Below are 18,428 nucleotides of genomic sequence, written 5' to 3'. Positions count from 1 at the left end.
TGGAGTTAGAAAGTGTCAACAAGTTTAAAATCTATCTCATTTAAACTGGCCATAGTAATGTAAGATACACTTCACTCTACAAGCTGCCCCTACATTGAAAGTTCTGTTCAATAAAAATGTGGCATCTGTCATGGAGAATGTCTGTGAAGTCTTATTAGCCCCAGTGGGCAAATGTAACATTAGCACCAAGGGACGGAGGGCCAGATGTATTTAAGTTATTTGCACTTTCAAAGTTTGCAGTGCTCTAAATTGCAGACTTTGCCACACTTGTCAACCCCACCGATTTATGCTGTAGGCTTCCACTTATCTGGTAGCCCTCAACTAAGGCTCCCAGTTTTCTGCTTTTATTGATTTTTACAGATAAACACAGACCGAAAACAATGGGGCATATTACCGAGGGCCTTATCGCCGCTTTAGAGGGAATTTTTCCCGCTAAAGCGGCGATAATTTTATCGCCCTATTACCTAGCTGTCGCTAACACCAGTTAGCGACAGCTAGTAGGAGATAGCGATCATCTTGGGGCCCACTCTGCATGTCAGCAATATTTATTGCTAATGACATGCAAAGTGGGCGTGCCAAGATGTTAGCGACTGTAAACAGTCGCTAACATCGCTATCTCCTATTACCTACTTTTGGAAATATTTGCGCTAAGCGCAAATATTTCCAAAAGCTAACGCCTGCCCAGAGCAGTTCTTAGCCATGTTATCCAATGGTAGGTGGATAACATGGCTAAGAGCATTAGCTCGGTAATGCATGAATATCGCTGACTTTTCAGCGATATTCATGCATTTCGGCCGTTTTTTATCGCTTTTGAGATTATCTGCGATAAAAATCGTCGGAGCTCGGCGATAATAATATTGCCGCTAACCGTGTTAAGCGATGATTATCGCTTGATCTTGGTAACAGGCCCCAAAGTGTTTCCTGTCTGTATTTATTTTTAAAAGCGGAAAAATACTGAAAATTGTGCTTATGTTGATTGATTCGCCATGCTGTGTTTCGTGAATTCCAGGCCAACACCTGAGCAGGCAGACAGCATGGGCAAATAAAAACCAGGATGAGATTTGCTTAAATATGAGCATATGTTAAAGTATACATGAAGTATAATAATATATATTTGTTATATTTGACTGCTTAAATTGCTAAAACGCAAGAGGCATCAAAGTATTAGTGCATGTTTATCAGTTAAATAAATGTGGATTGTACCATTTTACGACTCCATTTATTCTCAAACACAAAATAAATAAGGAAAAATGCCAATAAGTAGGCCAAAAAATAAATATGGATGAATACAGGCAGAAATGTACAAAAATAAATGCAATAAAACAGGGAGCCCTCCCTACAACCTACGGATTCCCCAGTGTCACCTTACCGCTTTATAGTATTGAAGGGTAAGCTGGGATAGTTGAGATCATCTTTCAATAAAGTATGTTTTTCATTATTTATTGCAGACTTCATTTTATAGTTTATGGTGCTTTCTCTGGCCTGGCAGTTGAGCGTGCTCTGCGCAGTCAATTTCGGAGAAGGTAGGTCCATCACTGCACTTATCACTTTTTAATTTGCCCAAGCTTTCTCTCCGGCCTATATTCAAATACTGAACTTGCAGAAGGCTGGCCTGCTCCGTAAGGAGCAATACCTGGCATGCAGTGACTGCGCGGGCGGGAGGTTTGAAATATGCCTTTAGGAGTTGTTCAGTTCAGAGTGCTGTGGGGAGACGAACTGTCTCCCAGGCTGTGTCTAGGAGTGCTGTTAATGCACTTCAGGGGCGAGTAAAATGGCTCTCGCCCCACATGAGTGGGAGGAGTTCAATGGGCGGATGTGCTCATTGCACACTAAGTGGACCTGGAGAAGGTTTTTATTTCTTTGACAATTATAAATATAACGAACAGCAGATTTTTTTAAACAAAGACACAATTGTTGATGTTGCAGTCTTGGTTGATAATGTTGCAACTAGGAATTGTTTACTAATTATGCTGTATACTTTGTGTACATTTTTCTACTTGTAATACATTTGCTAAGTGCATTTTCACTACCAATGATTTGCACCACGTTCTATTAATCTGTCCTAATGAGAGCAAAGCTAAGGCCCGCCAACGTTCCATAATCCCAATTCAACTAAAGTATAATGCTTTCTCTGCTCAAGATTTGATTCAATTATGTAACTCTCCGGTCAATAAATATGTTTGTCATAACCTGTTTAAGTTTTTAAAGCTGTTTAAAACAAGAAGTATAATCCAAAGATTTTATTCTATCCTAACAAATTCACTCTAATGTTGTCTGAGTTGTTGCTGAACATTACCACTGTACCATCTTGTAGTGAAGCTAAGCATTTTTATGCGTATTTGGAATTAGTTTCATTTTGTATTTGTTGACCTCAGTAGAGGTCTGGATCAAATAAAGTTTTACTTACTTAAAAAAAAAAAGTTTTATTACTTACTACCAATGTATAAACGGAGCCTTGCAGGGAGAGCGTTGATTGGCTGAACTGCCTTACATCACCTATTCCTGCATCTAGTGATGGAATAGACTTGTTAGTTTGATGCTGCGATGTGTGAGCTGAAGGCAACTCAAAAATCACTAATGTCATGTATTTTACTTATCTATAGGACATCAGGGAAAAAAGTCAAGGAGCCCCATATCTGATTTAGGTCGCAAGCAATTTGAAGTAATTACTTATGGAGTAACCATCGGCCTAAAATATATGGGATGTGGAATTCTGGTGATGTCATCCTTTTGCTAATTAGTGATTTCTAACCCTGACAAAGCCTACCTTCTTTAGTCAAAGCATGTTGACAAGTGTGCTTTGCCAGAAGCCCAATTGCAGTGTACAAAAGAGATGTGAGTTGCAATTAATTCTGCAAATCAAAACGTCCACATTGAGAGTCCTTATATGAAATGACAGCCCCCACCCCCTTTACTGTGACTCGCATGGGGGCTAATCACGTGTACAAAATCCAAAACCTTTAGAAGAAAAGCCCTAAAACATTTTGTATTGACAATGACTTGATTGCCCCTATCGTTCTGTGATCTGTTTTTGTAATGACAGAAGTAACCTCTTTAGTGGAAATATTTTCAGATTGAATCTGTGTGCTCTATACATAATATATTAATAATAGTACGATAACAATGGTTAGAGATCGATCCTGTGGTTGCTAATCAATACCAATAAAATAACAATACCTGAAAGGGGCTGTATCAATAGGAGCCCTCTTTTAATATGGGAATATCAGCTCTAGACATCCATAAGAGCAGGTAGTGGCCTACACGACATTGGCATGCGCTCCATAATTGTTCCTTCACGTAAACCCATATCTGTTTCTCATTGCGGTCCCTGTTCCTTCGATGGACAGGGGTTTCAATGATGGTGTTTTGCAAATGTGGACGTAGGGAGGTAGACCTACTGTGCCTCTTGGACCTCCATTCCTGCATTTGCAGCCATTCACAGGGATTCACAGCCGAAATCCTGCCTCATTAATATTAACGTGTTTATGAATGCATTAACGGATTGCTATAGCCGTTGAAGCAGAATTCCCAGTCAAAAGACCAGGAACTTTCATAGAAAGGCAACATTCAACCTAAGTTGGAGAAATGTTTTAGCAGTGATGACACTGTGCCACCCTATTTCACGTGGTCTGGTAATGAGGTGGATGCATCAACTTGATCTGCTTTACCTCCCCACGGTCTGTACCACTGCAGCTACACCACCAGAATGGTAAATTTGCATAATGCATTCACTGCGCATGTAAGTTACATATCAACCTTCCCAGCGGTAAAAACGTTATTCTTCATGACACAACATGTGTAGGAAGTTTGCCATGGCCTAAGTTTGGTCTAGCCACAAAATAACATGGATTGTAGCAGTGCCAAATGAAAGGTTAAGGGTAAAACATTGTTACCCATTAAGTGGCGGGAGAGGTTGCCATTTAGTTACAGTTGCCAATTTAGAAGTGGGCAACCAGGTTTGAATCCTGACTTCGGCTCAAAAATCTGCGATTCTGAGTAAATCATCTTATCTACCTGTGCCAACAAAAAAATAGTGCACCATATTCAGGTTCTTATGTAAAGCACTCCAACGCCATTGGACCAGGTGCGCGCTATATAAAACCACCCAAAAGGAAAAAGAAGTTAATATCAACCAGTGAACAGGAGGTAATCTGATATTGCAGCTTTAAAATTAGCCCAATGCACCCCCAGTGGCGGCTGCTAAGGAACGGAGGTGGCAGGGGGAGGAAAAATAATCCCTTACCTGGTTACGGCCACAACCTCTCCTCTGTCCTCTTCTCTTCCTCCTGACTCCCGGTAGCAGTAAGCTCCCAGGTTCCCTTAAGCCAATCCCATTGCTGCTGTCACAAGCATGACAGCAGCATCGTGATGGTCTGAGTAGCCTGTTTGGCTGCTCAGGCAATGCCTGGGAGCCTTGGGACAGTTCTCCACCCAGCTGTGGAACACAGCTGGGTGGAGAAATGCTAAGTGCGCATGACGGTTTTGGCCGGCCGAAGACGGCCGGCCAAACTGTCATTCGCACTTAGTAGTGCCCATACCACTTCTCTTCTTATGACCCAGCCCATCTGCCACACCCCAACCTGGCTCCTGACACCGCAAACACTTTATAAAGGTTTTGGCCAAGGCCATAGAAGTTGCCTAGCCCATACTTTAACTAGTCTTAAATGACTATATTTCCATTTCTGAAAGACGTGAAAAACTGGAAAAAATTAGCCACACAGGATAGAGGGTATTGACCACTTTCACATTTATTGATAAAATCCTTACACACTTTGCTGTATTTTTATTTTTTTTAAATACATTTACATCCACTGGCACATCTTCACCAAGCATTACTATTCTTATGTTCTGTCTGCCGCATGCCAATGTTATTTCCGGTGGAAAATCCGGCAGAGGAAGTTCTGCTTATGCTGCAAAATACATACCCAGGGCTTTAAGTGGGTCGGGTCTCACCGGTGCTGAGCACCAGCAGTTTTTTAAAGGGAGCCTCGAAACGGGTCTGTATCGGGCTCTGTTTTGTGCCCTGAGACAGGCGGTCCGTTTTTTTCCAGACAGCAGGCACATCGATGTGGGCGTGCTCACATTGCTCACTTCTCACTAGAGGAGAAGTTACGACATTGGCATCATGCCAGGTGAGAGTTAAAGAGGAAGGAAAATCCTTTAAAGAGAGTCATTTTCTCTCTGGGTTTCCCTTTTCTTTTTGAATCTCAGGAGCAGCAACATAGTTGTGATGTCACCAGGTCCTTAAGTGGGAGCTTTTTCAATATTATATACAACAAAGCATAGTTGCTGCTTATTTATTGTATGCGACTAACAACCATTGACAAAGCTAGTAGTCCTGTCTTGTTGTAGGTATGATGTTACTTTTTGTATCATATATCTAGATGCAATGACAGAAACAGCAAAATACAAGTCCAGCGGCACACTATACTAAGCACAGATTTTTAGTTCAGATGTTTCTAAGGTACGCCCTTAATTACATTGGCCACGCCTCTTCGAGAGGTCCCTCAGTTTTTCCATCCCACTTCAACCCCTGTACATGCCTACTGCTTTTTGTAGGATTATACATCACCACCCTTCTCTGACTCAGGAATGCAGCATGGTGCCACAATGTGCAATTAGTCGAGAGCCACTTTACCATACCAAGGCGCATCAAATCTCACCACAATTAAAATGAGGCCGAAAACACCTCATTCTGCTCTTGAACCCCGCTCATGTTTTCCTGGCTGTTTTAAATTACAGATGCTCACCGGCCGCGAATACTTTATCCAGGCTGCCTAATTAAGCCCTGTTCTGCGATACAAAGAGAGGCTCGCGTTTTGTTTGCCCTCAACACACTTCATCTTCCGGCAGCTTCTCTGTGCTCCTCGAGTGCTTTGAGGTCAATTAAAAAAAAAAACTAATGCCTTCCGAACAGACTGGTAATTAGTTAACTGTCTCTTCATTAAGTGTCGCACAGGGAACATTCATTTGCAGCAAGCCTTGACCCTGTTGTCCTTGGGAAGTCTTCAATAATATGTCGCAGATGCAGGGGCCGAGAGAAGCGTGTTTTTTACTAGTAGCACGCGGCAAGAGAGCAGCTGAACTGGAAGGAGAAAGCAGCCCCCAGGGGCCATTCCTCTAAACTACAAGACGCTGCACTCTGTTTCTCCTACACCAGGCTCGCTTTATTTCCCAACCTTCCACTGTTAGACAATTGGTTTTTGATAGGATAGTTTCGGAGAAAAATCTTCAGTTACCCCTAGGGGTGTGTATTGCTGACATGTTGCCGGGTGCCCTGTGGAAAAGCGCATTGTGTGGCTGTGATGCAGCGTTCTGTAGTTTCATCATCCTGCCAGCGATGTAGCTGCAATTTTCTGATTTGAAAGCGTGTTTCCTCCTGAGGATTAAAGTTCTCTCCCTCCTCGTCTGCTCTGAAATCGATTTCGCTTTCCCTGATGTGCCCCGGTGTGGGAGAGACAAAGCCGTGCGGCAAATGGAAAATGGAAGCGGGCTAAAAAGGCGCGGGCCTTAGCCCCGCCGCCTCTGTTTTCAAATGGCTGCGACACGAGGCCGCTCATGTAGTGGGCCTTGTGCTGCGGTCAAGGTAATGGCCTTATATAGCAATAGCATCGTAGCCTTAGTGAGCTGGCCTCTGAGTACATACATGGAGCAGAGAGCTTGTAGTGTAGATTGATTTTTCCAGTGACAGGAATAAATATGTTTTAAATATTAACGTATTCTTTATGTGATTTTTTGCCGAAGTTTATCCGTTTTTAAGAATTGCAAATAACAGGTATCAATGTTGCCTTAGCTAGTGGGACTCAGCTTGCAGGTTTCCATAAGGGTACAGCGCTCAGCGAGTTTCTTTTGGTATTGAAACCTTTAACATGTACATCAGTTTATGTATATATGTATGTGGTATTTCTATAGCATGAACCTACAAACACAATGAAACAATGGACGAAGTTCTGAAGCTTTTCAGGCACTCGTCACTATCACATCTGGGTTAAATCCATCATTGTTCTTCTGCCCACTTCGCCACCCCAGTTCAGAACCATCCATATGCAAATCAGTCTTGACTCTGTTCCTAATGGGAACAGTCCAGCCAGAACTGCCATGCCAGGTCCTCCCTGGACGGGAATCAAGCATCCTTGGACTGGTTTCAGGGTAACACTCCTCATTAGCCACGCTAGCTTGAATCCAGTGGCAAAGTGAGCAAGGGGCCCACGTCTGGGCACACCCTGCCAACGTAGGGCAAACACAATGAGACGATGGACAGAGAGCTGAAACTTTTCAGACCCTCGCCCCCAGTCAATATTAGATCTGGGTTAAATCCATCATAGTTTTTCTGTCCAGTTTGCCACCGCAGTTCAGACCCAGCCATATGCAAATCAGTTTTGACCCTGTTCCTAATAGGAACAGTCCAGCCAGACCTGCCAGGCCAGGACCTCCCTAGACTGGAAACAAGCATCCTGGAACTGGTTTCGGGGTAACACTCCTCATTAGTCAGGCTAGCTTGAATCCAGTGGCAATGTGAGCAAGAGACTCACGTCTGGGAATACCCTGCCAACTTAGGGAAAACACAATGAGACGATGGACAGAGAGCTGAAACTTTTCAGACACTCACCCCCAGTCACTATTAGACCTGGGTTAATCCATCATTGTTCTTCTGCTCACTTCGTCATCCCAGTTCAGACCCAGCCATATGCTGTCTTTGGAATAGTCCAGCCAAAATGGGTTGTTAGCTGCAAGTCATGAACTCGCTGAGAATCTTCAACGCTTAAGTCTTTATCAAGTTATGGCATGTTTTTCAATGAGTTCTATCAATTCTATCACTTAAATCATATCTTGACTGTATAAACCCATTCCAAAACATCTATTTGACCACTGAATGGGTTGTATCTCATTATGTATCTTCTGATTTAATTTTCTATAAAATATGGGATTCCGTTATCCCTGTATAAATGACAGCCCCTAATGTCTTTACAATACATGGGATTCTGAAATCCCTGTACAAACTCCAGTGTTTAATTCCTTTATAATCGGAGACTTGCGATGCACTAAGGGCCTGATTTTGATCTTAGTGGACGATTTACTCCATCACAAAGGTGACGGATATCCCATTAGTCAAAATAAAAATCACAATATGTCATTATATCAGATTTGTGACTGATTAACTCGTCCGGCAAGATCTAAATCAGGAGTTTCTGGTTATAAAGAAAATACATCAGCACTCGACTACAAGAAGGTATTACAGGTGAGTTCTGATGTCACAATGCTTGCTGCCCGAGCCAGCAGCCGAGGTGAAAGGCAGATCAGGGCATGGACCATCATTGAAGCAGCTGTTTAAAGCAATGATAAAAAAAGTGTTGCTTTTCTTTCTTCTGCTCTATTTTTATACTTATAATGAAAAGCAGAAAAAACATATTTCTTTTCACTCTCCATAGATAATTATAGACATGTTAGAATCTTTCTGCATGTCTTTACACAAAGTCAAAGTCAAAGTCAAAGTTTTTTTATTTTGTTTCGGTACTCTTTCGAGGACCACAAAATCATTAAAAGGAAAATACATATTACATTAACATACAATTTAATACATTTTCAGTGTTATTTTAAAAAATTTATAAATCTTATTACAAACATATTCGTTAGGTGGATTAGCACACATGGAGATGAAATCCCTTGCTTTCGTGATCCTGCAGGACCGATATATTGGTTCTAGGCATGTTACCCTAGCAGTAACAACAACTTTATTTGGACATACAAAGAGCATGTGTTCTAAGTTCTGTTTACCCCCCGAACATAGGTTACATTGAGAGGAACTGTTTGGTTTCCAGGTGGAGGTAAAAGATAACAAAGGGAGAATACCCAGACGTAGCATCATGATCGTACGCCTTACGCCATGGGTAAGAGTGTATTCCAGATATGGCAATTTTAACTTATATTCTTGGGAGTCAGCATACGGTTTGTACAAAGATAGTTTAGTACAATGTAAATGATCTAACTCATAACTTAATTTTGGTGAAAATGTTTTTAAAAATAGTTTGAGTTGTGCGGGTGTCCAAGAGGATAACATTTCTGCACTAATTTTTGCTAAACAGAACGCCTCTCCCAAGTTTTTCACAAAAGTAGAGTTGATGGCATCCTCTCTAAAGATCTCAATTTTTAGCAGATGTCGTAGGGTACCCGCATTAGAATGCAGAAGGTTATAGGCCCACCTTATGAGGCTTGCTATTGATATTGCAAATGCGCTGGTGATCGTACATTCAAGCCTTAGGGCCTGTACAGGTGTTGAGTTAGAAACTTTCAATAGCTTTTTTAGTGTTTTCCCTTCATTTGTATCCATATAACTCCATTGTTTTAGGGGAATATGTTCTGAGGCGTAAGATAGAACCGGAGATATTTTGGCTCTATAAATTTTTATCAGTGCTGAGAAATGCCTACTTCCAGTCTTCCTATACAGGCGTGATATTGCACCTGCGTGTAGGTCACATTTCCTTTTTAGATGGGTGATTTGCTTCTTGTTACTCAAGTTATGCGTAAAGATTCTTCCAAGATAAGTATATTCCTTTGTCTGTTCCAAGATCTCGCTTCCCAGTTTCCATTGGAACCTCACTTCTTTATTCTTTTTTGTAAATGCAACTACTTTAGTTTTATTTATATTTGGAGTTAGAAAATGATCTTTCGAGTAATTGTATAAAGTGTCCAAGAGATTTTGGAGACCAAAGGGTGTCAGATCAAACAAGACAATATCGTCCGCATAAAGTAAACAATGTATCGGATGAGATGCCATTTTCGGTGGGGTGCTTTGCCCTTGTTGTAAGTGCGACGGCAGGTCGCTCAGGTAAAGAGAGAATAAAATCGGGGCCAACAGACACCCTTGCTTTAGGCCATTAGATGTATGTATTATTTTTGACATGCCCCTCTCGCCCCCCATTTGGACACGGCACCAGGTATTGCTATGTAGGTTCACGATTAGTTGCAATAAAGGCTCTGAGATACCCATTTTTCTCAGTTTCGACCATAATGTCGGCCTATCGACCCTGTCGAACGCTGTTGAGTAGTCGATGAAGGCAGCATATATTGTTTGCGATTTCCCGGTTACGTATTTATCTAGTAGAAATTGAAAGATAGCTATATTATCCGTAACCGAGTGGTTCGATCGGAACCCGGCTTGAAACATGGGAATTAGTCCAGTTGAAAAAGCCCAAAGCTTTAACCGGTCAAGAATTTCAGCCGCAAAGATCTTTCCGCCAGAATCCATTAAGGCAATTTGTCTATAATTGCCAGCAATAGTCCTTTTTCCTTTTTTATAAATAGGAATTATTGTGCTTCCTTTCCACGAGTTTGGAATGTTCCCAGAGTCGAATATGTAATTAAATAGTGGCGCTAACATCTGACCCCAAGCTTTATGGTCAGCTTGATAAACCTTTATCGGGATCTGGTCAGGACCGGATGCACCCGTACTTCGTGCCTTTTTGATATTCAAGGCAATTGACTCTGCCGAGGCCCTGGAGAGTTTTATATCATTGTTTTCCTTTTTCTGTTCAAATGCCTTTCTCGCCCTACCCTTCATGTTGGATTTATACAGATCATTTAAAAATGTGTCCCAGTCTTCTTCTGAGACGGGGATTGCTTCAAGCTTCTTTTTAGTTCCCGTCATCTTAGCTATCAAGGACCAATATTTTCGTTGGTTGCATTGCCTTGCTGCAATTTGAATGTCCATCCAGTTACGGTCCTGTATCAACCTTTCCTGTCTAGCACGTTGCCTACGGATTTGGTTCTTTAATTTGTTTATTTCAGCTTTATATAATGGTGTTTTACACAAGTACTGAGCCCGAATCATCCTGTTTAGCATTTTTACCGTTGGCTGATTGCAGTTTTTGTGCTTGCTGACGCACTTTCTTTGTGCAGGTCTGTTCTGTTTTAATTTGCTTTGTATTGCATTTTTGAGTTCATTTAGTAAAATTTCATAGTTTTTGATAGGATCTTCAGAGTAAATATTGGTTAACAATTGGGATTGTGTGATTAATACTTTCAAATAGTCCAAGTTTTCCGCCTCCCAATAAATCCGACGCTGGACTGGATTTACTTCTATTATGGGATTACTGAATATTGGGTCGGTCTGGTAAGTGATTGGTGGCATCCAGAGTGTTGTTAAGCAGAGAATGGCATGATCACTTTCATCATTAAATTTGACAGACAAGTCAGAAATTTGTTCTCTTAGCTCATTCCCACATATAAAGTAGTCTAAGATGGAGGAGACTCCATTTCCTTGTCTTGTGAATGAAGCTGGCTTGTCTCCATTAATATTTCCATTTAGAATTATCCCATTTATAGTTGGGAGGAACGATAATAACAGGCTTCCTCTTTTATCCGACTTCACTCCTTTTGGAAGTTGCGGGAGTGCTATTTCCAGTGATTCCTCCTTAAATAACGTTGACCATTTCTTTATCTCGCTATTTGATATTTTGGCGTTTAGGTCACCCATCAAAATATATGGTAGATGATGTTGATCTTCGAGGATGTTGGATATGGTTTCTAATAGATGATCGAATAAAGAGTCATGTTTTTTACTTGGTGGAGCATAAATGTTGAAAAGTAATATTTTCTTATAAGTGCCTGTAGGCTGTAATCTGAGTTGAATTTTGATACATTGTAGGTTGTGCGAATATGTATCAATACTTTCTTGTGACCAGCAATAGTCTTCTTTCAGTAGGATTGCCATACCTCCTTTCGCGTGACCCCTTTTAGATTTTTTTGCTGGGTTTTCGTAGACGTAATACCCTTTTTGCGTAAAGGAGGTGGTTGACCATGTTTCCTGCAACGCTAGAATGTCTGGATTATCTTTTGTTACACCTTTCATTTTATTGTGAGTTTTCCCGGCCATATTCCATAGCGATATTTTCAGACCTTTGTTAAACCTGACGGTGATGTAAATTGTCCATTTTGTTGCCGTTTAATACTTCTGGTAACCACGTCCAGGATTGTTGGTAATCTTCATCTTCTATTGGATTAATGTTCCTTGACCACACCGACCTTTCGCCTTGCCTTACTTGTATTTTTAATTTGTCTTTCCTCATGCTGTTTGATGTACGTTCATCCCTTTCTATGTTAGATATTTTATCAGTAAGATGTTGTTTAGTTACTACGGAATTTTGCAAGTTGGTTTTGATGTCTGAAATTGAGATTACATCATATCCGTGTTTTTGTAGAATTTCTTTTTCTCTCATGATTAGACCTGGGAGAACTGGAGAGAAGAATGACACTTGTGCGAATTGAGTATTTTCTATTTTTGGAAAGCGTACTAGGTCTATTTCTCTACTTGTCAGAGAGATCAAGGAAGGAATTTCTTGCAATAGCTGGACTATTCTTCCTCGATTGAGCGGGATATTATCAGTTGGAAAGAGTTCCTCGATAGTTAAGTGTTTTGATAGTGTTCTGTCCCACTGCCTAGTTATATGATCTTGTAGATTTTTTGGATTGACGATATTTTGCTCTAATGGTTTTCTTACTATTGACTGGCAATATTCATCTGCATTAGGGTTCAAAGGCTTCGCCGGCGTAGTTATTTTAGTCGGTGGAGTGATCTCCAAATTAGCATAAGTATGTTTTTGAAATTTGAGTTTGTTCCCTTTTTTCTTATGGATTCTTCTCAGGGGACGTCCTCGCTTTTTCTTGCCCATATTTTCTTTCACTTCAGTGATTTTTTCAATTTTTCCTGTCTGTTTGGTTTCATTTTCTTTGCTATCCTTCGACAAATGTATGTTATTTTCGGTGGATATCATACCATAACCAATCTCAGTTTCTTTGTTGGAAAAAATGGGATAATTTTTGAGACTATTTTCAGAAGTGTATTCCTTTTCTTCACTGAAAAGCTTTTTCAGAGAGAAGATTATGGGTGGGTTTTCCTTAGATTGCAATTTCTTAAATTCACTTTCCTTTATTTTCGCATCTGATGTTTGCGTACTTACACTTTGCATTTTTTGAGATCTTGAACTTTTTTTACAACCAGCTTCAGATGGTACCTGGTTGACCGTTTCTAATTCCTCGGATGAGGCTTTGGGTGACTCTTTTTTCTTTTTTTCTTCCACCAGATGTTTGAGAATGCCTATTTGGACGTCCAATGTGTCGTCTGAGTTGGCTAAGATTTGGCCGAGATGTGTGAGAACTGATTCCAGAATGTCTTGAAGGGAGAAGAGAACTTTGGACAGGGGTGGAAAGGCAGCTGGAAGGGTTGTGTTAGGAAAATAGAGATTTGTAAGATTGGATTGATTAGAGAACAGTTTAGGTGATTTATCTGGGGAACTAGTGAATGGTTGGTTTTTTCTTAATGGAGACGTTAATTTCTGTTCTTCGGTCTTCGTAATGATATTCACGGAGACCTCATTAGCTGATTTGTTCTCCTGTTGTCTAATTGGTGTTATTTGCGACATCTCTAGAATCAGTTGAGAATACTCTTCCGAGGGCGGATTATTTGGCTGATTTATCTCTGGATTAGATGATTCTTGATTATGATTGCTTAGTGCAGCAAATAATTCTGACTGGCGTTCACTATCAATAGTAATAGAAATATGTTTATTTTCTTCTACCGATGTTCGAGGAGATGAGTGGTTTTTCTCGGAAAGAGTAGAAAAGTATTTGGTTATTGCGGGTGTGTTAGAAATTTGGCCAGGTTTCATAGATTTATCGACAGATTTTCTAATGGCTGCATCGGTACCCATGCGTTTCATGTAAATTGTTCTTGAGCGCAATTTTTTCAAAGCCATCATTGAGGAGTATTGTGGTCAAGTAAATAGGTGGGCTCGATCTCCTGAAGTCGATGTAAGAGGGGTGACCCGTCCCATCCTTGGTCGTCCCCGGACGGCCACAGACGGCCCACCCTTTGTCCGGGCTTAGTCCCGCGCTTGGTCCCACGCGCGTCCCGCGTCGCGTGAGTCTACGAGTTGCTTTATGTGCGTAGCCAGTGGGCGTGTCCGTGGGCGTGTCGCCTGGGGGAAGAGGCAGCAGCTGCTCCAGGCAGGGGTTGCTGGTCCTCGCAGTCCCCCGGGCTAGATGTAGTTCTTGATAACGCCCTTGCCTCAACCCTGGAGACTCAAGCTGGGAGCGACGGTCAGAGCAGCAGACAGCTGCTCTCGCTCACACCAGCGAGTCCCCGGGGAGGCAACCAAACAGAACACGAAGAGCTTGGCAATCCTTTACCTCTGGCAACGCGGTAAGCAGCACAGTTAGTCCGGTATCCTGGCAATGCACAATGGAAACAGCAGTCAAGTGAGTGGCGCCCGCGAAGCGGGTGTCACGAAGTAAAATACTGATTTCGCCGGTGGGCGTGTCCGTGGGCGTGTCGCCTGGGGGAGGAGGCAGCAGCTGCTCCAGGCAGGGGTTGCTGGTCCTCGCAGTCCCCCGGGCTAGATGTAGTTCTTGATAACGCCCTTGCCTCAACCCTGGAGACTCAAGCTGGGAGCGACGGTCAGAGCAGCAGACAGCTGCTCTCGCTCACACCAGCGAGTCCCCGGGGAGGCAACCAAACGGAACACGAAGAGCTTGGCAATCCTTTACCTCTGGCAACGCGGTAAGCAGCACAGTTAGTCCGGTATCCTGGCAATGCACAATGGAAACAGCAGTCAAGTGAGTGGCGCCCGCGAAGCGGGTGTCACGAAGTAAAATACTGATTTCGCCGGTGGGCGTGTCCGTGGGCGTATCGCCTGGGGGAAGAGGCAGCAGCTGCTCCAGGCAGGGGTTGCTGGTCCTCGCAGTCCCCCGGGCTAGATGTAGTTCTTGATAACGCCCTTGCCTCAACCCTGGAGACTCAAGCTGGGAGCGACGGTCAGAGCAGCAGACAGCTGTTCTCGCTCACACCAGCGAGTCCCCGGGGAGGCAACCAAACGGAACACGAAGAGCTTGGCAATCCTTTACCTCTGGCAACGCGGTAAGCAGCACAGTTAGTCCGATATCCTCTTATCCCCCACGTCGACAGATGCACTTGACACTTCACGCCAGGTGCTCAAGGTGCTCCGGATGCGATTCGGTAGAGACGGGGGCGGGGGGTGACCGCGTCTCGCTGCAAAGGGTGGCGTTCAAGTGATTTCGGCTCTGCTCGATGCTCCCTCCAGAATTCAATTTTTTTAAGGGGATCCCACAGAGAGCTAAACGTTGAGATGTGAAACGTGTAGCAGACCAGAAAAGGGCTGCACGTGCAATGTGGAAATCCTTGAGGTGCTCCTGTCGCACACCAAGGGAAAAGCAGTAAATCGGGCTCAGCTGCTGCAGACTGTCTGTTGTGTTTTGAGGGAGTGCCCGCAGAGTTTGCTCCTACAATGTTTATGGGGGTGGAGGGGAGGTGCTCCCGCCGCCCACCGAGGGAGATAGGTGCACCGGGGGATAGGAGCTCACCTCCTCTCACTGCACCCGCCGCTGCTCTCCTTCTGCTCACTGCTCACCGCGGCTGCACTCCTCCGGTTGCGGGACCTGCTGCTACTCTCCTCGGCTTGCAGCTCCCACGAGCTCCTCCGGCCGCGGGACCCACCTCTCGTAGCTCCGGCTCCAGCAGCTGCTTTCCTCAACTCCTCCACTCTGTTACTGCAACAGCCTGTCACTCCCGGAAAAGGCTTCTCGGCAAAACCTGACAATATCGTCTTGTCAAGAGCCGTCCTCAGCCGTCCTCAGCCCTCAGCGGCAGCCCTCAGCGGCAGCCCTCAGCTGACAGTCTACCACCGAGCCGGGCCGTTCCAAGCCGCTATCAAGCTGCTGCCGGGACGTTGCTGATGACGGGCCGAGCTGACCTGAGCTGAGTTACTGCCCGGGCCAGGCCGGGCCGGGGCAGTGGTTGTGTGCAGATTCCGCCGCGCTCCCCGGTCACCTTGTGGGGGCACAGCGCTCGGCTTGCTTACTTGCTGCTTCAACCTGATTCAGCAATGGCGATTCGGCTCTCCGGCGTTCAGCAGCTCTCTGCTGCCCTCCAGTGGATCACAATCTGCATGTACTGTGGAAAGCTACAGATACTGTGTAACATTACATTTCAGATTCTAGCTGCGCTTCGTGTGGTATCTCTCTTCATTTAAAGTCTTTACACATTCCGAGCTACTGTAGTTTAAAAGAAATCTGACTTTTATTAAACTTGCTCTAATATTTTTTTGCGACGTATTCCTAACTGGTTTAATTTTGCAGCAGACATTTTATTTTTATTCTATATGTTTGCAAACATGCTCTCTTTTTTATTTGAAAGAGATACGCACCAAAAGCAAATTTAACAGGGTTGCTTCGCCGTTGTGCCACGGAACGGGGTGCAAGAGCACTGCAACTCTTAAGTTAGATTTATCAAGCTATTGAAGGCCACCTTGCTGTGCCTGAGTGGCTTGATAAATCTAGAGTAACGCAACATAGTGCAAATCGCTGCATTGTCTTACTGTGCCCTAGGGAGGCGTTCCATAGGTGAAGCGTGGGTGTTCTTATGTATCCACCCATGGATTTTGGCAAATTGACAGATTTACCATTACTGGTAGACCTGGATATTGCTCAAAATCCTAACCTGGTGAGGCGAAACAAAGAGAATTATATTTTATCCTTGTTTTTTCATATTTCTATGTAGGCTGCATTCTGCAGCCCACATAGAAAGATGAAAATGCCTCGCAGGATTTTTATTGTGCAAAAAAGTGTCCCTTCCTGCCAAAACAATTCGGTTTACAACAAAGGCGCCATGGCACCATGGTGCAAGGATGCCTGCATTGGTGCTAGGCTGCACATTGTCCTCCATTCAGCAGCTCGCTTCATTTCAGGGTCCAAACAAAGTGACCACATCACTCCTATCCTGTCTTCTCTCCGATGGCTTCCCATAGAGGCTAGAGCTATTTACAAAACGGCGTGCATCACCCACAAAACTTTGCACTCTTCCTCCCCTCACTATCTGGCAAATAAACTGAAATTGTCTGGAGGCTCAAGACCTTCTCGGAATGCGGAAAAGTTCCTGCTTGAGCCCCCCTCCTTCAAAGGGAAAAATTGATGGCGCAATCGTTCTCAGGTAATGCAGTGAGAATCTGGAACTCGCTTCCTCCTTTGCTCCGTGACATCACCTCCATCCAGATCTTCAAAGCGGACCTCAAATCTCTTCTATTCCAAAGACATTTTCTGAACTTTTTCCTTCCTTCTCAGACCCCGCCACAAAGTTCTTTAGTCATTGTAAATTTGTCACTTATATTTATATTTTTGTTTGTACATTCTGTGCTTGCTGTGTTTGATATTGTGTTCCTTTTGCCTGCGTTGTTTTGACTCTATGGCCTGCTATTTTCTGCCTGGAAGTTCTTTAGTCATTATAAATTTGTCATATATATTTATATTTTTGTTTGTACATTCTGTGCTCGCTGTGTTTGATATTGCGTTCCTTTTGCCTGCCTTGTTTTGATTCTATGGCCTCCTATTTTTGTTTGTTCAATTTTTGTAACAGTTCTCTCATGTAACGTAACTGGTTCTATTGTACAGTGCTCTGACACCTTCGGGTAGAGTCCACGCTTTATAAAAATGCATTAAATAAATAAAAATAAATAAATACTTGCCGCGGGTCGATGCTGGCCCCGCCTTTCTCTTTAGTGCAGTATTATACCTCTAATTGTACTTTGCACGCTTTTGTAACATACACACATGTCACTTTTTTCTCTAGTAACATATTGTTTGCCACCTCTTGTATTTTGTTTGCTCTTGATACATGCACAATTGTCACTATTGTCTCATGTAACGTAATGTTTGCTTTTGTGACATGCTCACTTGTAATTTTCTCCTCATTTATCATTAATGTTCCTATTGTGAAGCGCTCTGACACCTTCGGGTAAAGTCCGTGCTATATAAAAATGCATAAAATAAATAAAAAATAAAAGACAAGAATGTGCCATTTATTGTTAAATACGACACATTCTTGCCCTTTCGCTATCAGACCAGCGGAGCAAAGTGGCTTTCTGCATGATTGTCTTTTATAAATGTGCCCCCAAGGTTTTAAGTGGCTTGTGGGAAATGTGATGGTGTGATTATGTATTATATGGGATAAAGTACCCCCGTCACAGAGGAGTTCTTAACCTTATAGAGGAATGAGGCCAAAGGCCAAGTTCCTTTCGAATGTTATGGAATTTCAAGGTGACTTGCAATAACTTTATAATGTACAGCAGGTGGTACCTTTTCCCTTACATAAGTGGCGACTTTTGAGGCACCCAGACACCAATTATAAAGGGAAGATTGCTTTTCTTCTTTCTACTCTATTTTAAAATCTTACAATGACAAGCATAGAAAATATCAGCATGTTTCTATACATTCCAAACTAGTGCAAGCTTTTTTTTAACTGACTTGTATTGAACTGTTTCTTATATCTTTTGCAACAAATATCTAACAGGTTTTTGATGTGTTTAATTGTTTCCTACAGGTTTTATTTTTATTCTTGATGTTTAGAAACATGCTCACTCTTT

At 42.9% G+C, this 18,428-nt stretch overlaps 1 protein-coding gene across 2 annotated transcripts in view; it reads right to left on the bottom strand.

Annotated features, from left to right (window-relative positions):
• Nucleotides 1-18,428, bottom strand: part of GPC6 (glypican 6) — a 3,590,060-nt gene that overhangs the window by 2,839,725 nt on the left and 731,907 nt on the right. The gene's annotated exons all lie outside the window — the stretch shown is intronic.

Source organism: Lissotriton vulgaris, chromosome 8 (genome assembly GCF_964263255.1).
Source record: "Lissotriton vulgaris chromosome 8, aLisVul1.2, whole genome shotgun sequence".
Classification (NCBI taxonomy): Eukaryota; Metazoa; Chordata; class Amphibia; order Caudata; family Salamandridae; genus Lissotriton; species Lissotriton vulgaris.
This window is presented reverse-complemented; position numbering and strand designations above follow the sequence as displayed.